Raw genomic sequence first — 26,017 nt, 5'->3', positions numbered from 1 at the left:
GGTGTTCTGACTTGCCATAGCTTACAGCAGCATAAAATACAGCTATCAATGGTGCCTAAGTAAAATAGCTGTATTTCATGCTGCTGCACATGACTGCTGCCAATGCCAGGAAGTTTGACTAAGTTACTCTATTTTGAAGAGTCTTGATTGATGTCCACTTCTTTCAAATTGACTTATTTCATATAAAGCAATACATCGTCAGACTCCTGTTTATCTGGCAAACAAATTCAAGATTTCTGGAGGCGCCCACCGTCTCCGAAGTTGGGATTTGTTACGTCTTCATGTTCCTGAATTCAGGCAGTAATTTTCTATTAAGAGATCTTTTTCCAGCACGGCGGTATCACACTGGAATGTTCTTCCTCCCAACCTTTGTTTAATTCCTGATTAAATTGCTGGTTATGGACTTTTGTTCATTAAATTTGATATTAAAGGGCTAAATCACAGAAGCGTTTTATAATGGCAAAACCCTATTGGAAAACGCTCTGTGAATAAGGGCCTAAAACTAGTTTTCATCGCTAACAGGTAAGAATTTGAATACTTTGCAATAAATTGTATTGTATTTAAATGTTTTCATATGGATTTTTATGTATTATATTTGTACATTTGTAAAGCATTTAGATGCAAATTTGTCTGGTTTGAATTCTAAAAAAGTTTAAAATAAGAAGAAAACACGCTTTAATGAAGATTAGATATACTCACCATACAAAAATAGAATGGCAAATAAAAAAGTGAACTATCTGTGACCACATGCTCTAATGTTGAGCATTTTCCGGATTATCACAATTTAGAAATTGAGAATATATGCTGAGAAAATTGATAGAATTGTGAATGTAATCTGTTAGGGATGAATTCCAAGATGTATTAGGATCATAGCCAGAGCTAGGGTGCTTTAGATTTCCTTATCTAAATAATTTCTAATTGAACTTCAACAGAGGTCCCATTTGACTATTGGTTGATAAACACACATCTGATAGCATGTTTGAAGAGTCCAGAGTGGGATATGATATGATATGATATGGCATTTGTAACGCGCCTATACACAAGCGTTTCAAGTGTTTCAAGGCGCGACGAGGCAGGGAGGGGGAAACGGGGGAAGACAGACAACGATCCTACTAGGCCAGGTGTCATTCAGATCGCGCAAGTGCAGGGGAAGGGGGAAGGGACAAAGCGCAAGGGGAGGGGAAGGGGCAAGTGCAGTACAAGGTAAGTATATATAATAAAATGAATAGGGCCAGCTGGTGGCAAGTGCAAGGTAAGTGCAGACAAGTGCTGGGAACGGGGGCTGTAGGGATACAGAGACAGTCCCGCAGAGCAGGGGTTGCCAGCGAGGCAGTGCAAGTGCAGAGTGGCTGGGCCCATGACCGAGGTCGGCAAGAGTGGCCCAGTTGCAGATTCGGTGCAGATTCAGCGAAGAATTAGCAGGGGAGAGGGAGAGAGAAAGCAGAAGCAAAGAGGAAGGTTTTGAGGTGCTTCCGGAACCGTAGATGGTTCTCCTCAAGTTTCAGGGAGGCAGGAAGGCTGTTCCAGAGGGAGGCCCCTGCCGCGGAGAGAGATCTACCCCCAGCTCGTTGCTTCGAGAAGCGGCTGACCCAGAGGGAGTTGGAGACGGATGAGCGAAGGGCTCGGGAAGGAAGATATTTAGGAAGAGAGAGTTGAAGGTATTTAGGCCCCAGGCCCCAGAAGGCCTTGTGGACAATGCAGAGGGTTTTGAACTTTATCCTCGCAGCCACTGGGAGCCAGTGTAGAGACTTCAGTCCTGGAGAGATACGGTCCCTGGGCTTAAGGCCAAGGACAAGTCTCGCAGTTCTGTTCTGGATGAGTTGCAGAGGGCGGAGAGTGGAGGCAGGCAGATTAAGATAGAGGCTGTTACAGTAGTCCAGCTTTGAGAGAACCAGGGCTCGTGAGACAGTGAGCTTCTGGGGGAAGGAGAGGAAGGGAAGAATACCTCTGAGGAGGTGCAGCTGGTAGTGTGACTTCTTAGAGACGTCAGATATATGAGGAGAGAAGGAGAGTGTGGAGTCGAAGATAACCCCGAGGTTTTTTGCCGTGCAGGAAGAGGGCCAAGAGAGGCCGGCCAGAGAGCTGCAGGGAAGGAGGGAGTGGGTGTGCCGATGAGTAGAATCTCAGTCTTACTGGCATTAAGACAGAGGTCATTGGCGGCACACCATTCCTGGATAGCTGACAGACAGTCAGAGATGAGGGAAGGAGAGGAGGAGGCCGAGGGTAGCCTGAAAATGAGCTGGGTATCGTCCGCATAGCACTGAAAGTTGGGGCAGAGAGCGGCGATGCGGTGGGCAAGGAGTGCCAGGTACTGGTTGAACAGCCAGGGGGAGAGATTTGATCCCTGGGGGACACCACAGGTGGAGAAAAAGATGTCAGAGAGGAAGGACCCCAGTTGGACCTGGGAGGGTCGATTGGAGAGGAAAGAGGTCAGATGGTGAAGAGGTATTCCTATCAATATGCAAGTGACAATGCACAGAATTGGTCGCATACAGATGGATATTTGAGAAGTATGTTATTGATATTGCATGCTAAATTTAATTGAAAAAATACAATTTTCTGAAAATAAATTACCAACAAATTATGCCCTTCTTTTTAGTAAATTAATAATGCATGCAGTGACTAATCTGCATTGTGATGATGGGTTTGTAATAATCTGAGTATAATTTATGTTACACAGATAGAATTTGATGTGTGCCCAGTTGGGCTCAAGTTGTCTGTGTTTCATAATGAATCATTCTTAAAGTTAAGCCTACGGAGTTGGATTGAAAAAGTATATAGCCCACTCCATATCTAATAGTTACATTAGCAGCTCATATTTAAATACTGCAAAGTTAAAACATCATTGGACTAGGACACGCAGTGCACTCTGTTGTACATTTTTAGCTTTAAACCAATGTTAACAATAATGCATTTTACTGTAAAATTCAGTGGGAGTCAGGAATCTACACGAACATTGAAAAAACACCTAGATGAAATTAGACAGTTCTCAGTATTTGTTGGAAAAGAATTGTGGTGTTTAAAAAAAAATGATTTTACTCATCCAACGCCAAAAATAATGTGAATTTTTAATGGCTGGGATACCTCCCAGAGGAAACTTGGACCAGACCATAGGTTTTGCTCAGGGAAGAAGGACCTTTGTCAATGATGAGTGGGAAGAGAGCTCAGGGGCAACACGTTTCTCTAGCAAGCAAGCCAAAGCAGGGCAGCATGGGTTTGAATCCCGGCACTACGCTTTGAGGCTGGTCTCTGGCAAGTAGCGCCATATAAAAGCTCAATTTAATTGTTCTTTTATTGTTACTTAAACAGTCACTGAATCCCCAAAGGGGAAGGATCTGTGTTGCCATTGACAGACACCACATCAGATTGTACTCATCAATTCATGGAGAAACAAACATCCACAGGCAGACTTTCCAAACAGTGGCTTGATATCAATCTAGAGTGAAAACTGCCTTTGGCTTCAGTGGATATGAATTGAAAGCAGCAGGAATATGGTTATCCAGAAGACATTTTAGCCAGCCATATTCCACAACCAAGAATTTAATCAGGCCAAACCTACAATCTGTTGAAAGGTGTTGACTTATTAAATAAATGAGCCTCTATGGTCTGTGAAAAGGCCAGTGCCCTGGTCTTGTCCAGAGGGGCCAGGAACTTCTCTCACCTGGGAGTGGGAGGCATACGAGGGGCAAGCCAAGAACCAGTTCTCCCCCTGAGGTGGACGGTGGCAGTTGAGAGGGGCCCAGTTGTTGCCCCCGTGCCAAAAAGATGCTTGCTGCTATTTTCTTGTTTCTCCTAGTCACATCTAAAACCAAAGAGAAACCAGTGAGAAGCATCCCATTGAGAGCAGTGATCCATGGCCATACACTAGCTGCCAGCTGAATCTGACCTGACCAATAGAATGTGAGTCTACAATCCGATGGCAGCAGAGAGAGAACAGTGGAGACAGAGGTGAACTAGAACACCACCAGTAGGCAGTTGAAGGAAAAACAATTGCTATATATTAATCTGGAGCTAATGACGTCCTAGCTAGGGAGGAGATGCTTGGAGAAGAGAGTTAGGGACGTCCAAAGGGCCAATTAGTATTTATATAAAAATGGTTGAACCACCTTTGGAATTTGGTTCTTGTGTCACCTGTGAAATGTGGAATCAGAAGTGGGAAACTGCAGACCCCATTACAAAGATTGGCTCATGTCAAGGGAATGCGGATGAGAACACTGAAACAGGAAACACCTGGATAAGCACCAGTACTGACCCCTGGGAAAGAGATAGGGTGGAATTGGAGCTCTTAAGCCACAATCCAATACCAGAAGACTCACCAGAATCAAACAATTTGGACAACCATCCAGAACAGATAAATCTGTTTGATGAAAACACCATCCTGGCAAAAGAACCCAAAATGAGCCTCATAACCAAATACGAGAGATGGGGAGAAGACATGTCATCTACAGCAAGCTCAAGCCAGTGGAAGGTGTTCGGGAAGTACTGGAAGTAGCCTTCAATCCGCTGATAACGCTCATAATTGGCCTTACTTCTGGCAAGTTGTTAAAATGCTTATGTATTTTTGGCAAAAAATACAGAGTAGGCATCGTGGGATCAATGATGGTAAGAAATGTTTTCTCGTCATCTGTTAAGAAACCAGATGCATGCCATTGTTCAATCAAAGATTGTAGGTCAAGTACAATTTGTTTAGTGGGGTTATTACTGAGTTTAATGTAGCAATCTGGTGTCTGTAGGTGTTTCAATCCCATCTGGAGATTATCTTCTGTATTCATTATCACAATGTTGCCCCCTTTGTCGGCTTCCTTGATGGTAATAGTGGAATCTCCCTCTAGTTGTTTCAAAGCTAGTAATTCTTGTGCGTCCAGATTAGAATGCAGCATTTTATTTGATGGATTATCCAAAAGAGTGTATAGATCCTTAGTCATTGCCTTATGGAAAGTATCAATGATATTGTCATTCCCAAAGACTGGTGTCCATTTAGATGCAGGTTTGAGCTCTTTAATGTCTAAGTGCCTAGTTTGGACATGAAGGTCGGACATTATTTGCTCCCTGGTTGGGGGTAAATCTGTGGTAAGAGAAACCAATGTCTCAATGTGATCAATATCCTGCATGGTATGTTGGCTAAGCGGAGGTACTGTGGTTTGGAAACAAAAATGTTTTTACCTGCGTAGCAAAACATTTTTTCAATTTCAATTTCCTGGTGAATTTAAAAAGAATAATCTGGAACAAGAGCAAATGCCAAGAATACATAAGCATGTTAACAACTTGCCAGAAGTAAGGCCAATTATGAGCGGTATCGGATGGGTCACTGAACCTATTTCGCAGTACCTCAATGAGATTTTTCAGCCCTTTGTCACGCAAATGAGTACTTTTATTAGGGATAGTACACATGTTTTACAATATTTACAAACTATTGTATGGCAACCCTCCTTTCGTCTAGCCATCCTTGATGTGGCAGTCTGGCCATCCTTGATGTGGCAGCCTTATATTCCAATAACAAGCATGATTTAGCCATTCAGGCAATAGACTATGTTTTTCAAAACACATCAGCGTCTTACCATTGTCATTTACAAATGATTAAATCTTTTCTTAAATTTGCCCTTGCAAACAATGTATGTCTTTTCAACAATTTTTACTACTTGCAGGAAAAAGGTGTTGCAAGGGGTGATAAATTTGCACCGTCCTTGGCTAATTTGTTCATGTCACATTTTGAGGAAACCCATGTTCTTGACAAAATTTAATTTAAGAATAAACTGGTGTGTTGGAAAAGATATATAGATGATGTCCTTATTATCTGGCAAGGCACCAACAGCTCATTTGAAGATTTTGTTACCCATATCAATACTAACAATTTTGGAACTACTTTGTCTGGTCACTCTAGCTCTACTATGATCACTTTTCTAGATTTAGAAATCTTTATTGAGGATGATATACTACATACCAGAACTTTTCGCAAACCTACATCTGTTAATGCCATCTTACATGCGAAAGCTGTCATCAAAGAGCGACTATATATGATATGATATGGCATTTGTAACGCGCCTATACACAAGTGTTTCAAGGCGCGACGAGGCAGGGGGGGGTAACAAGGGGAAGACAGACAACGATCCTACTAGGCCAGGTGACATTCAGACCGCGCAAGTGCAGGGGAAGGGGAAGGGGAAAAGTGCAAGGGGAAGGGGGAAGTGCAGTACAAGTAAGTAGAATAAGTAAATAAATAGGGCCAGCTGGTGGCAAGTGCAAGGTAAGTGGAGACAAGTGCTGGGAAAAGGGGTCTGTAGGGATACAGAGAACAGTCCCTCAGTGCAGGGGTTGCCAGGGAGGCAGTGCAAGAGGAGAGTGGCTGGGACCAGGACCGAGGTCAGTGAGAGTGGCCCAGTTGCAGATTCGGTGCAGATTCATGTCGAGACTTTAGCAGGGGAGAGGGAGAGAGAAAGCAGAAGCAAAGAGGAAGGTTTTGAGGTGCTTCCGGAACCGGAGATGGTTCTCCTCAAGTTTCAGGGAGGCAGGAAGGCTGTTCCAGAGGGAGGACCCTGCCATGGCGAGAGATCGACCCCCGACTCATATATACAATATCCACAGGTGGTGAGTTTAATAGAGCAAGGCGAAAATGTTCAAAAGACACTGATTTTCATTCTGAATGTACACAGCTTACTACTCGTTTTAAGCAACGTGGCTACTCAGTTTCTTCATTATGTAAGGCATCTCAAAAATATCAACTCACCAAACAGGTGGATCTGTTGGGTACTAAATCCAATGTGAATATTCAGCAGAGACCTGTCTCTTTAATTAACACAGTACACTGAGGACTCTTCAACCCTGTATAAACTTGCTTCCAAACACTGGAATCTGTTAAAACTGGATCCAGACCTTATACCATATGTCTCTGACAGGCCTAATTTCATTTTCACTAAGGCCAATACTCTTCGCAGCAGACTTTGTCCTTCCTTCCTTGATCTTCCCGACACAGATAGGCAAGCTTCATGGTTGAACAAAACAAAAGTTTTTTTCAAATGTGGTAATTGTAACCAGTGCCAATATGCCCATCCTAGCCGTCAGACTTTTGTAGATCAGAATGGGATTCAAACTGCAATTAGAGATCGTATCAATTGCAAAACAAAATGTGTGGTCTACGCAATCATTTGCATTTGTAAGAAATTATACATAGGAAGTTCAATTAGGCAGTTGAGGATTCGTATAAGAGAACATTTATCAAGTCTCAACAAAACCGGTGCTAACTTACCACTAGCCCTGCATTGGCAAACAAAACATCAATTAGCTAATAAATCAGACATAAGATTTTTGGGATTGGCCAGGGCATCTACCAATAAAAGTGGTGGTAATCTTTGTATGAATCTTAGGAGGCTTGAATGTAAACTTATTTGTCACTTCAGATGTACTTCAGTTGGACTGAATTCGGACCATGAAATGCATGTCTTTCTTTGAGGTTATACTAGATGACTTTGTTCAGTATTTGTGTCCATATGTCATTTGTAATATGCTTAGCTTTGCCACTTTACAACATATGTATAATTTCTCAGCAATTGTGTATTTATGTCATTTGCAAAAAGCTTTGCCTTGCCATTTATAACACATGCATTATGTCTCAGCAACTTGTGCCATCTATGTTTTGTCACACATTGGGTGTGATAATGTTGACTTAACAGACATCGTTTGTCTGTGCTTTTGATTATATTATTTGACCATTTATACATCAGACAATGGGTTCATACCCAACAAAGGCTATTACAAGTCTGTCCCTGTGAAACATGTGCACAATGTCTTTGCACAACATTGGAACCTAAGGAACAAAATGTAATTCTCTGACACTATATATGTACCTTTATCTTTCAGCAATTTGTACTATCCAAGATTTGTTGTACACTTACTGTGATAGTGTTGATATAACAGACATAATTCGTCTGTGCTTTTGTTTATAATATTTGACTTTATACATATCAGATAATGGCTACAAACACATTAAGGGCTAATTTAAGTTTGTCCCTGTGTAATATGCGCAAAATGTCTTTTTATATTATTTAAATCTAAGGAACAAGATGTTATTCTCTGACGCTATTTTATTTCCCTTAGCAGCGCCTGCTCCCTTTGCTTTGTATTCTGTTTCATCAACACTGTTGGCATTAAGAATTTTTTTTTCTCTTCTAACCTAAATGAGCTGTGGGAAGCTGCACAACTTAATTTACACTGACACTATATATTAGTGTATTAAGACACATGATCAGTTCTGCATTACTGGTTTGACACTAATTTGGAAGTTAATATTTTATTTAGTTAGTCTCATGTAGCTCCATGTGTTCACTTAATATGCCTCCAAACATATGACATGTTTTCCAACCTCATAGGTGGACAGGATTTTTCACCTGTGAAGTTCCATTGCTTTCCCCATGTTCACTTCTTGTTTACTAATCGGCCGCATATTATGATGCGCATTTGCGTCAACACGGGCCGTGCGCGCATGACGTCACTCGCAAATACGTGCGCACTTTGCCGCAATTTACAATGGTTGTTGCCACCGGCGCCATTGCGGATCGCTTGCTCTACACCACCATGGGATTTGACCCTTAATTTCATATGAGCTAATTAGCTTCAGGCACAGTACCTTTCTGAACTATAGGTCTTTTATATACTTATGGCACATAGCTGTATTCAAACATGTGATCCAATATATTACTTTTTAGATATACATCCACTATTAAAGACATATACCCATTGGAGGGTGAGTCAGTCTTACTTATTTATTCATATTGTTATTGTGTATCTTTAAACCAACCATCAAACCTATCTACATTAGCAATTTACTCACCAGTAATGCATATTCCATTACCATTACAGGCAACAATTTGAATTGTTCATTACATACAACTTCCCACATGCTCATTTTTATTATTATTGTCATCCTGGACTCTGTATAGCAATGATGCTGATGCAGCCCATACTAATTTCTATCATTCTTCTGTTTTGATTTCTGTTGTTTTTCTTTCTTATGTTTTTGTCCATTGGCTTCAACCATGCACTTAAAACTGGTATGTTATTTTCCCCTTTTTTCTATGTTTTTACTGTAATTGGAATGTTCTATACATGTTTTTGCTTATGATCCTGTATTATATACTTGACCATATTAATTTGAACAACATACAGCCTTGAGAACGACCTTAAAGGTCGAAACACGTGTCGGCTGTCTAGTAACTAATAAATTGGGATTTGAAGCCAGATTCACTTGTCCTTTGGATTCTTAACAAGAATTTTTGGGGATCTGCGCACTGAACTTATACTTCCATCATTTTCTTCATGTTTATCTGTACTGGTGTTTACTAGGGGACGCCGGAGGAAGTGTATCACTGCAGCAGGCCATACCCCTGTATTTTTGTCTAGTGACTGTGTAGTGGATGATATTGAGTGAAATGAGGGTGTCTAATTAGCAGAAGAGTGATGAACGGAGTAATAGTGGGGAGGAGGGAGGGAGCTGTGTGGAGAAAGGAGTAGTACTGGAGCAGAAGAGAGTAGCGACAGCTGATGAAATAGTTGTAACTTTAAAGGGTTTAGGCAAGAACCAGAAGGAGTGAGTGACTTCAGAGTGACAAGAATGTGGAGGGAGGAGTCAAGAGAAGTGGATTTAGTTGAAGGAGGAGAAGAGAAGACAGGACAAGTAGATGGAGAAAAGAGAGTAAGCATGAACAAAGAATCCTGACCCAATCATGGCACCTGAAAGGCACAACTCCCTATCTCTATAGAACATTAAGCACTGGCTAGAGGAGAGAAAATTAGTCATTGAAGGATGTTAGTGAGATAATGACAAAGGCCTTCAAGTTAACATCTCAGCTCATTTAGTAATTAGCATACTGAGGAAGAAATAATCACTATATACTAACCTGGTGAAGGCATGTACCTCTGTGCGCACACTCCAGACTAAACACCACCCACTTGGGAATAAGGCCAAGAGATAGTTTTGCAAGGATAACAAGTTTTTACGCGCACAAAATGCAAGGGCCAGCAAAGAACTCTGCTGCTCGAGAGCACTCTGATCTTACATCATTATACATGAGTTTATAAATACAAAAAACGTCACATCTTGGCTAGACATTCTGGGGCTCCAGATTGGAGGCACCCTACACATTGGCCTGCTCCATAGGGGATGCCAGGCACTAATTGGCTGGTTCTTCCCCGTCAATCTTGGTGCACGTGCGTCAGCTGGGCTCATCCTCGTGGTGAAGGTCAGGGCAAACATCAAATGTAACATTTTATCTAAGCTAAACAACAGAAACCGGTTATTCCTCCATTATGGCAGCCACCTGGGCATCAAGAAAAAGGGGTGCCAGGGAGAGGGGAGGATAAAATACTTTTATGCTGACCCCTCCATTTAGGGCTTCGTTAATACCGCAGTTCCCGCACCAAAGGTTTCTCCACTGGGGATTGATCTATGATTTACCCTTCCTGGGGTATACACGCATTTCGTCAAAGTATTTTTCAACGTGGGACATTTCATCGCCGACCCTTTCATCTCCAACATTTTTTTTTCAAATTTTCTTTTTTACGGGGGGTTGTTTGTGCGGGTTGGGGTATGATTATTTAAGTAAGGGGGAGGTTTGGGGGGGCACAGCGCCCCCCATAAATAAAATTAAAAAATGTTGGCCATGAAAGGGTCGGTGATGAAAAGTCCCACAATGAAATTTCATTTGGCGAAATAAAGTAGAACCCTTCCTGGGACCTCATGTTACAAGACACGTGTGTTGCTATTGGAGAGCTATACAGTTGTGCAAGCTTTAGATCTGTGATGGGCACCTTAGGAAGGTTAGGACCTGGGGATCAGGTCGGTGAAGTGTGGCCGGCTCTGGCCTGGCTGGGTGTCAGATGCCCGATGGCAGTTTAGTGGAGATGGATGGATGCAGCGTACTGTCTCATGCTCTTCACAGGGTGCATTCCTGAAAGTGATACTAAATATTCGCAACACTGGAGGGACAAGAGGGAAATGAACTTCCGTGGGAACAAGGCTCATGCAGAGCCAGCCATGTGTGCTGATAGCCTGGCACTTCTGTGTGAACTCGGGACACAAGCATCACAGGCCATCAGCATGTCGTTTCTAGGCCTAATGCAAAATGGAGTCACGGGCAGGGATATGGCTAGTGCTATCCACCTACTTCTACGTGCTACAGGGCTGTTGCATGCACCTGGGTCTGGGGCTACTCCCCTATTGTAGGTTATATCACCTCGTATGGGGTTTGCCTAACTTGGAAGCGCCTAGGGGGCTGGGATAGGCTAATTTCCATCCCATCATTCCCCCCTTTCGTTACTTCTACGGTAACAAATTCACCCCCCCATTTCTTCATTCATTTTCCCTTCTTTCTGCTTCTTCCCACGCTGGGGTACTCTTGATCGGCATCCATGCTCTACATATGCTTCTCATACTTTCCCCGCAGTGCTCATACTGTTCAGGTGTACAGATCATATATATGCATCCCCCATCTCCTGCTAGATCTACCCAAACTTTCTTGTCATTCTCGGGGTCTGGGTGGGTGCAATAGTCCTGTTATATAGAGTGTCTACCTCATCCCCATGACCATGATATATTGCGACCATACGATATTTGGGGCCATCATTTTGCTCTGTCTGTATTTCTACTTCCTGTGTATCATGCAACACCTTATTATTATTCCCAATTGTCACCATCATCATTGCTCTATTAGGTACTGCTTTGGCACAACAACGGAGACCCAACTGACACACACAAAAATATCACCAAAATAAACACGATGATAGCGATCAGCATTACAGTCGTTCCGAGCCATGATGGTACCCAGCCAAATGCCATGTTTACCCAGTGAACTTATTGTATTCCTGCTTCTTTTTTCATTTTCACTCCCAGTTCATACACCGCTGCTATTACGTGTGATCATGTTCCATTGTCAGCATCTGTAGAAGGTACGAACGTGCAACATGAACTCTCAATCTTTTTGCAGGAGGTCGAGGACACACCTATTTTGCATTGTCATTAACCTAAGTGCTCTCATTTCGACCTTGAGGCCGTTGAACCCTTCTTCAGTGTCATTTGCCAAATGGATCAGCTGCCAGCAAAAAATTGGCAGTCACTAAGCGTGAGCTCTGGTTTGGGTGCTGGGCACGAGGAATGCAAAAAATGTCTCGGCTGAGCTGAAGAGCTTATTTTCGTTGGGTATTTGTGCAAGCAGATCAGCAAAATCTTGGAACAGGTAGTTGGAGGATCGCTTCTTTTTGATCAGACAGTCATGGCGCTCATCTCCTGGAAAGACACAGAATCCTGTGGGTGACACAGTCTGCATTATTTCCGTTGTCCTGGGTGTCTCTTGTCCATCATCAGGCAATGGTCCCCCCTTTTGGTGATCTTCGAGTTCTACCAACAAGGCTGAATACACCATTGCGAGTGAACAATAGCCCCTCCATCATGATGATGGGAGGTGCAAGTACGCAGTTTTGCCACATACCCAGTAGTAGTCCATCAGCACCACCTTTCCTTTTCGAATGTCTGGAATGAGCAATGTTACGTTGCATCGTTTGTTGGACCCTACAGAAACAGTCCCTTCACTGTAGAAGCAAAGTTCAGAATTTTCTTCTTGTATTTTCACTGACCTCTCTATTCCGGTAACCCATGTCAGTTTTGTGTAGTGTCCATATTTGCGCACAGGTGTTGTCTGCAAAGGCTAGAATTTCTTTGGAGTAACCACAGAGTCCTTCAGCCTTACACATTAAAGTTGATTCATGCTATTTGTTTTCTGTGAAGCTTGTTCCTTGTATGGCCAGGAAGGATTCCTTGAAGCACTTGGGATCACTGAAGAACATTTTGCATTTGCGAATGTTCAGTTCAAGGAGTTTTAGCTGGACGCTGCTTGCCTGAAAGGTGCACTTTACCCTACATACTGCAGGATGGATGAGGCATTGTGTTTCTTCTAAGGGTACCTCTTGTAGCACTGAAACCCTGGGTGCCCCAGATGCATGCGCTATTAAGGAACAAACATAGCAACTCCCATTAGTCATTAGTCGACCCATTGCACTCATATCAGAGTACCAACTATTTGAGTGGGCGGGATGGCAAAGGTCTTCCATCAGATCCAATCCTAAACCATGATATGTTATGTTATTTGGCATTAATATTGCGCTCTATATATCATTGGTATGACCTCAAAGCGCTGGTAGGTTGAACACCCTCAGGGACCGTACTCCAGGTCAGTTGAGAGAGTAGGGTGTTGTAGGGTACTTTGGTGCACCAGTTATGTGCTGCATCCTAGCATTAGGTGTGGTGGTATTGATATCGGTTGAATGTGTGCAGTCTGGCGTGTGAACACCAATACTGGGTTCTGGCTGCGTTAAGCCTGTAGGACGCTTATGTGTGAAGCTAGGCCGGTTTGTCATGGGCTATAGCTTCATTTTATAAGAATGATGATGTGTTCATGGGCTAATGTTCGTATGTGAGCAGCTAGGCCGAATTGATCGAGGCGTGTAGCAGCACTCTAATTGTGTGATGGTGTAGAGTAGAGAGTAAGCATAGCGATATGGGAGGTGAGTGATTGCGTGGAGTTATGATCTAAGGAGATTGATATTTTCTCATTTCAGGCATGCAGTTGCTTATAGTGAATTAATAAGTGCATTCAGTGATGACATTGTTCGGGATCTCATTGAGCATTAGTCATCGGGGAAATTCAGAACCGAGGCATGAAAGTACACACTGGGGAGAAAAAAAGATACTGAACCATCTGCTTTGCGGCCATTTTAAAAACACACTGTCAAGCACAAAAATATCAACCAAGAGACCAATGAGACTTGGAGACACTAATCAAAGTAGAACAATAACAGTTTTGTAGCAAGAAGTTAGCAGGGTCAAATTTCTGAAACGGAAGATGCTGTCAAAACCTGAAGTTATTTTATAAGAATTGCATACGTGTACCACGGCATATTCTTCTCTCCCCTTATGCATCATATTTATTCTGGTGTGCCTGTCGTTTATGTCTGTCACTTCGCAGGGGACATTTTCTTCCTTCTAATTGTGTTCTAAATTCTCTACTCCAGTTACATAATGACCTTTGCACACATATGTGGTGCCAGTAGCTGGAACATTAGACTATTACACAAGCTGGTTTGGGAATTGTTACATGTAGTATTTGTGATATTTGGCACTGTGTGGTTTTTCCCCAGCACAGATTGCTTGGGGCTTGTTAAAATATTATTTCCATTCATGCCTCCTTCCGTGTTTAAGGAATGGAAGGAACCTATAACCGGGTTAGGGACTGAAGTGGACAACATAATACTGAGGTAGATGGTTGAAGAGTAAATACTATAGAGGGTGTAGGGGAAGAATTTGTGGCATCCAGTAATTCATCTGTTCCGTTTTCCAGGAATCCAAGAATGCCTGGGACCCATCTCGTATTTTTGTTTAACTGGTGAGGTTTGGGGATATATTGTCAGCCCACCTCCACCTCTGTCTGTTCTATACCCATTTATACCCCTCCCCTTCGTTTAGATGGGTCCCCCAGATAAAAGATGCTCCCCAATGAATAACCACTATAAACATTAAGAATACAAACAATATTGCTGAAAACCTCATTCCACAGTTGAAGCTTAATTTTCTCGTAAAACTAATCCTATTCCTACTGCTATCTACATTTGCATTTTACTGCACCTGCGGATAGGAGAGAAAAGGATGAGTAAATCAGGGCAGAAGGGGTAGATGTGGAAAAAGGAAGAAAGAGAGATGGGGGAGAGGAATACTTGATGTAGCTCATGCTCTAGCAGCAATGCATATTCTTTCTTACATTTTCACATGCACAAATAAAACATGGCAGAGCTACTTATGATGAGGTAGTGTCAGTTGCTTGTTCCCCAGTTTGGGTAATTAGGGGGGCATTGTCCTGTGCTTTCCGGACATCAGAAAGGTAGATCCAGTATCGCAACCCTTTTACTTTTACAGCGAGTGGGGTGCAGTACACCAATTTGTACGGGTCGTGGAATCTGGGGGTGTTCCACTTTCGAACAAAGCTTTGCACATAGATCCACTCTCCTAGCAGCAAGGGGTGGAGAAGGGCACTATCTGCTGGAGTCCCAGAGGTTGTTTCACTGTCCGCTGTGTGTGGGGGTACAATCTGCTTTGATATACACCTTATTGCACATGTGAGTTGTGTGAGGTTCTATTTGAATTCCTCTCCTAGGACAGTTGCTCTTCTGTGAGCATCAGCTGCTCTCCTTACCGGTGGTGTTTGCATACGTTGACCAGTCACTGTTTTGTGGAGGGGCAGGTGGTGGCCCTTGCTAGGCTGTGTCCATAATTGGAAGAGTGCCAGGAGCAGGCAGTACACCCAATTTTTCTTAAAGATGTTGCATAGTTAAGACAATCTATTCTTGAGGAGGCAATTGATTTTCTCCACCATCCCATTCGCTTTTCTTTGGTAAATTGAGCACATCTTGTGTTTTACCCCTAACAGGAGCGTTACCTCTTTAAACAATTAATTAAATAAGTGTGTTCCTTTATCTGACCGTATGACCTTACACACCCCCATCAGCGGAACACTTCTCTTTGATGAAGAATTTCACTGCACACTTTGCATCTGGGTGGGCACACGGTCTTGCTTCCACCCATCGAGAGAATGTACACACCACCACAATCAAGTATCGGGCCCCATTGCACCTTTCTCCCATGTCTGCGTAGTCAATGTGCAGTTCACGGAAAGAGCCCACAGGGTGGGGCAAGGTTCCTCGTAAAGTTCTCAATGTCAGTCATGTGCTGAAAACTTGGCACATGGTGCTTTGGACCACATGTGTGTAAGGTGCTCCTGCAAGTTTGAAATGTACCAATCTTCGAGGAGATCGACAGCAATATGGTGCCTTGAACTGTGGACTGAAAAGTGCAATTGTTTGAACTCTGTGTAATAGCTTGACAGGCATGCCAACTTTACCTGTGGTTTGCTGCCGCCATAAGAGATCCGTGGACGATTGTGTGCACCCCCGTTTGAGCCATAGATTTTGTTCCTCTGATGGCACTCTTCGTTGTAGCTCTTTAATCTGTGCTAGGGGGAATCATGCTGTGTATGAGTCTGTGGATTGAGATGTGTGTTTTGTAGCATCGACATTCTGCTCCCATATGAATTGGGAGATAGGCTGCTGTTTTGGCTGCCGCATCTCCTGCGGCATTGCCCAATGAGATTTCATCTGTGTTGTGGGTGTGTGCTAGGCATTTAACAAACGCTACTACAGGAGTCTCTGCAAGAGCCAAGATCAATTTGTTCAGTAATTCTGCATGCTGTCCTGGGGAGCCATCTTCCCTTCTGAATCCCCTCCTTCTCCACCTGGACAGACCCGCGTACACCATGGTGATGACGCACGCAGAGTCGGAATTAATGGTAACACAATACCCCTTTGCTATTTTTAGTGCTTTGATCAATGCCACATTGACAATCTTTTCCTTATTAGTGTCTCATACTCACCTTCCTCACTACGGCTGCCCCTACATGTTTTTGACCTGTCTCTTGATCAAAGGATGCTGATCCATCAACGAAATACACTTCCCCTTCTTCTAGGGCGTACTCTTTTGCTTTTGGTACGTCATCTACCCCTCCCTCATATGTGGCACAGTCATGTTCTTTCATGTCCTCAATGGTGCATGACTCTGTAAGGAATGTGGCTGGGTTTACTGTTTTGCATCTTACCACGTGGACATTTGAACTGGACAGAATGATTTCATATGCTGATGCTCTTTGTGTGGTCAATGTGGATTTTGATATTTCTAATGTTGCAAACAGTGAGTGCTCGACATATAGTTACAGAGCACCCCATTACAATGGTGGAACTTTTCTCAATGGCGGAGGCTGCAGCAGCGAGCGCCTGTTTGCAATCGAACTGACCCTGCATGACAGAGTCAAGTATGTCGCTGTAATAGTCCAGGGTTTTGTGTCCCATTGAATTTTTTCTTTGTTAACACAGTGGTCCTGAGTGTGCCATTTGATTGGGAAAATAGGTACAATTCCTGTTCATAGTCAGGTGTTGCTAGAACTGGTGCTGTGTGGATCAAATTCTTTAGGGCATTGAATCCTGTGATCATCTCTGCTGTCCATCTAATGGGTCTTCCCTCCATTTGCACTTCTTTGAGCCCTTTCAGGAGTGGTATTGTGTATGCTGCATTGTCTAACATCCAAACCCTTCAGTAATTACAGAGCCCTAAGAATTTTTCATCTCCTTCACTGTGTTTGGTTTGACAGTGGCGCATCCTGTAGCTGCTCTGTCTGGAATTATCCTCTTGCCATCTTTAGAAATGAGCTGGCCCAAGTACAGGGCCTCTGCCAAACAGTACTGGAGCTTTTTCTTGTCTACCTTGCACACTTTTTGTGCTAGCAGTTGAAGTAGAGTAATGGAGTCCATTTGACAGCTCTGTTCACTGTCGCTACAGACCAGGAGGTCATCTACGCACTGAATGATCGTGCTGGGGACATGAATGTTTCCAAGGTCTTGATTTAATATTCTATTGAAGATGCTGAAGCTTTCACTGTACCCTTGCGGCAAGTGGCGGTGCTCGTATTGCTTTCCTCCCAAGGGTAAATGCTGTAAGATACTGTGATTATCAATCGAGAGGCACTGAGAACATTTTGTTTTTCAGATCCACTACAGTGAAGTGAGTGGTCCGTTTCGGGATACTGCACAGGATGGAGGCTGGGTTGGGAACAAGAGGAAATTCTTTTTGTACAATATCATTAAAGGGGCAAAGGTCCTGGATCATCCTCCAACTCCCCCCTGTTGCCTTCTTGATTGGATAGACCGCAGTATTGCATGGTGACGTGGGGAGGTCCATAATTCCCTGTTGTAAACAGCTTGTAATGTTTCCTGTATCCCTTCTTCTGCTTCTCTGGACAGGGGTATTGTTTTACTCTTGGTAATACTGCACCTGGTTTGAGCATTATTTTTACTGGGGTCACTTCTTTTAGCATTCCCACATCATGCAGGTTGGTGGTCCATTGATGGGGTGGGACCTGCTGCAAATCTATCTCACAAAAAGATGGGGGCCAGCTGGATATGGCCATGAGGGGGGTCTGTACTTTCCTATACTGCACCATTATGTCACAAGGGATGCACATTCCTAGCACCATCTCCCCGTCAATGTTATCATCCTCAAACAATTTTCCATCAGTCAATTCTTGCAGCGATATATCGGGGTCAATGCATAACACTGTGCACCACTCGCACCCATTGATGTCAGTTCCCAGTAGTACAATTCTCTTTGCTGACACTTGAAAACCCTCCAAATCTAGTGACAGAATAGTGCCAGCTACCATCTTGGGTGTCGGAACAGGGCGGAAGACAGAATCTGCAGGTACTCTCCATTCTTTCATGGTAAGCTGGGGTACTGCTCTTGCTAACACTTGAATTCCAGATATAAACATGTCTGGATTCATTGGTATCCCTCTAACCACTATCTCATTTGCCACTGTGTGGATCACCAACATCGCTCTGAGGGAGCACATGCTGGGGGTGGAGCAAACAATCCCTCTCTATGTGAAGGATATTGTCATGTTTAGTTTAGTGAGCAGGTCCCTCCTCAGTAGGTTGACAGGTGAGCTTTCGTAGCACAGGAGGGGTGCTCGCACTATCCTTCCCCTTGCTTGTCAAAGTTTGTCCTGATAACAGGAAGTCACTTTTGCAAATGCACGAGTTTTCCGCCCCTGAGTCCACCATGAAGATGAATTGCTTATTTCCTATCCCCGCCCCCACCCGTGGTTCCTCTTCTGGATGCAAGGTCATTGATAGTACTGGACATGCAAGTGCTCTCTGTGGGCTGTCCTAGTCCGGATATGTATCTGTCCCCGGACAAGCAAAAGGGTCTCCTCCCATCATACATGTGCCTGGGTACAAAATCGGTCGCCGTAGTAGTCAGGTGGCAGAGCTGATGGCAGTTCATCAAGCCATCCTCACTGCTGTCCAACACTAACTCCAGGCGTTTGGACCACAAGATGTTGAAGATCACACGAGCCTGTTGCACGTTCCTCCACATCCCAGTTTAGTACTGCTTCCATCCAAACAGTTAGCCCACCAATCGGTCTGCCCTAGGGCCTTGATGTGCAGGTATGGAGAGGAATTATAGCCCTGCAAGACAACCTTATCTTGGAGCCAGGTTTCCTGGAAGAAAATAAGACTGAAGACTGAAGCCCCAAATGAACTTGGTATTGAAGTGGAGATATTCTTCCCAGTGCCATGTATGAGTCAATCTACACCATCAAGGCCCCTGCCACAGACAATGATGCAGTGCCCTTTGCCCCCTGCTGATTTATGGGGGTGCTATTAGACGTGATCTCTATAGGATGATTCTCATTCCAAGTACCCTGCCTTCTGACACCATAGCGATTATTCATCTTAGTGTTCATAGTTGGCTGGAAGGCTCTTATGGTAATTCGAGAACCATGTTGCAGGTATGCTCGAAAATCATTCGCTAGAAGACCCTCACCTAAAAATCTTTTATTAAAAAATATGTGTATAGAATCATCAGGGCTATTGGGCATTTCCCGCTGTGCACACTGAAAAATATCTTCCCATTTGATTGGAGAACATCCTTTTACAAACCAAATTCAATTAATGCATTTATTTATTAGGGATTCATGGTTTTCATAAGTACCTATGGGTAATCTAATGGCATTGTACATAGTAGCAGAACTCACTTACTTGTTTCATATTTTTAAGTTGTTTAATTCTAAAGATGGGGCTTTTCCCAGGTTAGTCCTGTCGCCAGTGAACAGGGAATTGTGAGTAGCGTGTGGAACGTTATTGAGTGCATTATATCAATGGTAGTGACTATCGATTGCGGCCATTTTGTGGGCCCTTGCAGCCTCCTTAGCTCACTTTACTTCCAAGCTACTCTTGGGGCTTCATTTAAGCCACTGCTAGAGTGGCTAGTGGCAGATCTTGAAGCCCCATATACTGCATTAGTGGGGCTCCCAATGCATGGTGTTCTGTTCATGGCCATAGACTTTTGTTGAATGAGCAAAGGGTTTGTGGTTCTTCCCCTACACAACTGATCTTCCAGTAGTTCTAATATCTTTTAGTCATGTGATTTCATTACGTAGTTTCTTGTATTCATCATCATGCTGGCAGGTACACCTTTCAATTGGTTTAGATGCTACTACGTTCATTCCCCTTGGCAGAGAGTGTGTGTGCGGTGCTTATCCTTATTGGGGATCTGGCCCTCTGGTACTCCCATAGGAATCACTCCCTTCTGACTAAGCGGTAGGCCAACAGATCCGACAGAACCAGCCTTAGGCTCCAGTTGAGCTCCCGCAATTTTTATATCTCTCCTGGATAGGATGACATTGTTCATGGCCCCATCATTAATATGAGGGGAACGCTTTTTCCCAATACCATCAATATCCTGGAGAAGATCCTTAATTTCAGTAATAAGGACATTGACCTCATTTATCGGTTTAAACATTTATAAAACTTCGTAGGCCCTCCTCTTGGGGAAATCGATGTATTTGCCTTTCTTTTTGACAGTACACAGCATGGCTGGTTTACTTACAAGAAAAGTCCAGAACTGTATATGCAGTATATACAATGTACACCGTTTAGTTTTCTAAAACACTTTAGGAACACTAAGAACATGCATTGAAATGAAACATGAAAAGAAAATGAAATGAAAAAGATGAATAAATACAATGATGCAGTGCAACAATACACAATGATTGGCACACAGAGGCTGCGCGCTGCAATGCCCCAAGGCTTGGCCAAAGGCTTGTAGAATTAAGGCGTACAAGCATTCACACTCTAACAAAAACTCCTTCTCCATTTCTACTGCTCGCTTGCAGGATACAAGACTGGGATAGCGAGGTAGTGAGGCACGCATGATTTGGTCAAAGGGCTGCCTTAGTCCGCCCCCTTTGATCCCCTCGCAAGTCAATGGAACAATAATTCTGCTTGTGAATAAACTGTTCAGCCAAGCTTGTGGAAAACAGCAATCACAGAGCACAGGTAGCGCCAAGCATGGTAAAACAACCAGTGATGCACCAATAAATGTGCGTTGCATAAAACTGGACAAGATCATTATGTCCGTTACACCCGCTCAAGTCCACCAAGACACTGCGCCCAAATGTTGAAAAAATTGTGTTACTTAACAGGGAGCGAAAGAGTTCAAATGTGAATGCTCTGCACAAGAAAAAACTATTGGGTGCTTACTGTTGGAGGGGCCCTGTCTCAGACTCAAGGTCAATCTTGGTGTGGGCTCCACAACATTGACACTCCAGATCTCACAGAAGCGGCATTCTCAGAACCTGCCATGCCCAGTTCATGTCGATGCTGTGTTAATTAAAAATCCAAAAATAAACAAGGACTGTGGTAAAATACCCTTTTGCTCTGAACAACCTACGACTTCAAACACCTGTGCCCTTTGATCTCATGGGCTTCACCACTGCGAGTAACGGGCCAGGCTTAAATATACTGGTGGGCATTGTATTAGGCACACAGCATGTGACACAGCATCCAGCATCTATGGTTTCAAAAACCTGCACTCTTCCACCTCACGGGCTTCACTGCTGTGGTGACAGACCAGTCTTAAAAATACTGGTGTGCATTATTGGGTTGCTTATTTCTTCAGGTTCCTCTACTAAATTGTGTTGTATTCCATGCAGGTGTCCTCGTGATTTTATGATATATGGAGTAAAGGCGCCAATGATGTTCTTCCTTCTCACCATTTCTGTTCTTTTTCTGCGTGTTCCGGTACGTTTTTGGTTTGTCTACCGACGTAGGTGGTGTGGATTTCTTCTGGTCAGTTGTGAGTTGCAAGTTATGGTGTAAGATAAAGAAATGTTTCTCTTCTCATGACGTTTGTTCTGTTGCCCGCCGTGATTGTGGGGAGGTGTAAAGGGAGTCCCAGGGTTCAATACAATTCTAGGGTTGTTGTTGGGGCATCTGGCTAACTCACTGGGAGGTTGTCAGATGAGTTATCCACATTGTGAGATAGAGTTCTAGTGTACCATTTTCCTGGGTAAGGTGGACCCAGAGTTGACAGGAGTTTGAGTTTCTAGGGGTGGCAGTGAGAGCCTGACTTGTGCTTCAAATTAGTTTGAGATCTACCTACCATCAATTATCTTCTGTGGTTAGTTGCTAGTGCGTCTGAAGTCAGGGTATAGCAGTTGTGGAGACACACCTAACTATGATTTTCCCAGAGACTTGAAGAGGATTAAGTTTCCCATTATAGTGGTCAATGAGAACACACTTCGATTTGAATATCCTGGATATTGGGGAAAAGGCCTAGATTTCAAAATATAGCAGTCAATGAAAAACACACCTAGATTTGAATATCCTGGATAGCGGAGAAAGGGCCTAGGTTTCAAAATATAGCAGTCAATGAAAAACACACCTAGATTTGAATATCCCAGATAGTGGGAAAAATGCCTAAGTTTCAAAATATAGCAGTCAATAACAGAACACACACCAGGCTGTGCCTTTCTGATGGATGTCTAGCTTGCAACTATGGGTGGACTGGAGCAGTTTGCTATGTGTAGTGGAAAGGTTGTGGTCACATTGAGAAATAAGTGCGAGTGACAAACAGGGATGGCTGTCCCCACTGTTTGTACCTTGCCTACCTTGTCAGTTTCTGCTGATTGATGGCTGCCTGCTTTCCCTGACACCTGCAGACTCCATCTGGACCTGGCTATGCAGGAACTGTCCTTTGATTCTGGGTCCTTCGCCGAGGGAGCTGCCACGGGAAAGGGGGCTGTCCAACTCAATGGGTGCAAAAAGGGCTCTGGGCCAATTGGGGCTGAGGGTGGGATTACACCTTGTCAACCACAATAACGGGTCGGGGGGAAGGCAAGTGGAAATGGCTGCCAGGAGCAGAGGCAGTGAGACACTGGACTATTCCAGGCAATTGCAAGGGGGAGGGTGGGGCCAGAAAGAAGGCCAGAAACAAACAAAGGACTACACACCAAGGACTGCACCTTCTAGATGCAGACCAGCTCAGAAAACGGGGTGGAAGTCCATAAAAAACACAAGATAAACCCCACAGAATGCCACAAACTAGTCAAAAACCAATTGCAAAAAACACACAAACCACTCCACAAGATCACATGAAACAGGCCAAAACTGGGTTGAAAGCAATTTACAACTATTCACTGAGCATCAACCAGCCTGTCAGACTCCTCTTCAAGTGGTGTCCTTAAAGGAAGCTCCTAGATTACAGTCAGGAAGGCAAGCGTGAATGGCTGCCAGGAACAGAGACATAGAGACACCTGACTGTTCCACCCGTTTGCAAGGGGGACGGTGGAGACAGGATGAAAGCCAGAAACAAACAAATTACTAGACCCCAGGGACTGCACCATCTAGATGCAGAGCAGCTCAGAAAAAAGGGTGGGAGGAGACAAAAAACAAAAGATAAGCCACACAGAACACCACAAACTAGTCAAAAAATGATTGCAACAAAACACACAAACCCCTCCACAGGAGAACATGAAACAAGCCAAAAACGGGTTGAAATCGATGTACAACTACTCACTGAGCATCAACCAGCCTATAAGACTGCTCTTCAAGTGGTTTCCATCTCCCACAGGGACATATCGAGATTTCATATAAAATCTATTATCATTCTGCTAATACATTTTATGCTGTCTATACCGAATAAAGCTCATATAAAAGTGAGCTCTAACTTTGATGTGAGTTTTTAATATGTACAAGAGCCATATACAAGTTTTACAGTTCACACCAACTGCACCTCCTGAAAACTCGCATCAAATTCACCCCTGACTCTAATGTCAGTTTTCATCTATATAGTAGCAGACATTTACGTAATGTATATCCTCTATAGGAATGTGTGCAGTTTGTTCAATATATGTATGTTCATTCTGTGCATACATCATATATAGATAGATCTTACATCGTTAATATATCTATTATGGCCAAGTCAATTTTCAAAAATACGTTTCAGTGCACCATTTCCTAATGAGATCTAGCAACATGCGAACATAACCAGACAATTTTCGACGCATTCGAGGAAAAACTATATGGAATTCCCCAAATTAAAAGCTGTTCAAAACATGATCAAAGTAACATTTGTTTTGAAAATATGAAGCTGTCCATGAAAAATTCTGAAATATTCCATACAGAGGCAGCTAGCTCAACATTTTATTGTGGAAGGTTTTTTCAATGTTTTAATGAAAGGGTTCGAGAGCTATTCAAAGTTATTTTCTAAAACTCCATAGACCATTTGTCTTAACTTTAACCATGCCATGCGCTAGCGCAATGGCATAATACATACACGTTAATAAACAGAGCCATTACACGCAATCATTGATACAGTTTTGGGCAGTCTTAATCCTCTATGTATTGTATCCGTTTTTCTGATTTTTTGTGGCATGAAGGGGAGGAAAAGAGCACTCAAACATGTATCAATGTGGATGTAACAGGGTTATTATGGTGGCTTGCGAAGAGGCAAGATCAGGGCACGCCAAAGGTTATCAAAAACAGAGGAGTTCTGATCGGCCGGAACTTTAGGTTGTTCCTAAAGTTTCCCCACTCTAAATTAATTAACCGCCCACAATGAGTCTTCATTGACAGGCAATCGGATCTCATTGATTAACTAATTCTTTAGTCTGTGCAGGATTGGAAGACAGCGCATAGGAGCAGGGTGTAACTGACGCGGTGTAATTCTAAGCAGAAAAGAACAACAAAAGTGGAACAATACAAAAAGGTCTGTGTTAAAGAGTCTACGGTAAAGGACTGGAGGTGCAAATTCTAAGTACTAATACAGTTTCAAGCACAAACTCTTAGGCCAGGACAGGGTTTATTCGGTCATCTCAGGTTGGGTGAGAAAATGGTTTACAGGATGGTCATGCAACTCAAGAGGCGATATATTTAGGTACAACAGTTTAAGGACGGGGGATTAGCACAACGTCCATGAAAGAGACCTAGACTAAAGGACTGGAAGTACAAAGTTCCTACCATTCTTATTGTAAACAAAAGCTCCCAGCAGTCTATCAAGGAACGTAAACAGCATGTCATTAACAGTCTCAGAGTTTAAAGTGCCATATCACACATCTTTCACAATGATGGTGTCCATTTCATAGATAGGGTCTTTTACTATACACTGGTCTTTGTTTAGACTGAGTCCTGATGTTCCCATTGTCTGGTTCTATATCTTGGCTATTGGTTCAACATTTATGCAGCAACAGCCTCATAACAGCTATCCAGCTATGACATGTGTGGTACATCTCTTGCCCTAGGGGGTTTCCAGTAACCAAAACCGTTGGAAATTGTCCCGGCCTAAAAATCACTTGCAGGGAGATTTACTCCACACTACCTGGGTTTCAAGCATTAGTAAGTCTTATTTGTGTGGGCTAGTGGTCTTGGCATGCCACCCGGGGCGTGAAATCCAGCAGGATTTCTTTATTGGGCTGGTGGCCTTGCTACACTGACCAGGTTCTAACTACAGCATTCACCTAGCTTTTCCCAGAAATTAGATCTGGGATCTGAACCAAGGTAAGTAGGCCTCTCCATCCAGCCCGTGCTCACACCATGGATTCCCCGAAGTCTTGACAGCACTGGTCAAGTCTCCTTCTCACTCCCTAACTGTGGTTGGCCCTCCTGGCTTGGACAACAAAGATGAAACTCGTTTGGTTTTTCTCAAGCTTGCCTTACTCTCGCACATTGTCCATATTGGCTTGGCCATTTTATGGCCTTCTCTCCTACTTCTTCAGGTCTAGCTCGCCTTACTCTCATATTCCTCTGTATGAGGAATGCCATCCAATCATCCATCCAGTCATGTGTTTGTTTCTTTTCATGCAGATGTTGATTGTCTTATTGACAAAGGAAACGGTTGATCCTCCATTCTGTTTCCCCATTAGGTGTGTGGTTCGTATTTGGTTAGGGCTAAATGGTTCCAGTGCTGCCCCATATTTATGGCTAGAGCTCTGGGGGATCCTCCGGGCATCACCTCCAAGGGTCACACCACATCGCAGGTCACTGCGACTGGCACCCCTGCCAATGGCACCCTGATTTCTCTGGCCTTCCCCTA

The sequence above is a fragment of the Ambystoma mexicanum genome, chromosome 1q, assembly GCF_040938575.1.
Source record: "Ambystoma mexicanum isolate Mex_15411 chromosome 1q, UKY_AmexF1_1, whole genome shotgun sequence".
Classification (NCBI taxonomy): Eukaryota; Metazoa; Chordata; class Amphibia; order Caudata; family Ambystomatidae; genus Ambystoma; species Ambystoma mexicanum.
Note: the sequence above shows the minus strand (reverse complement) of the source record.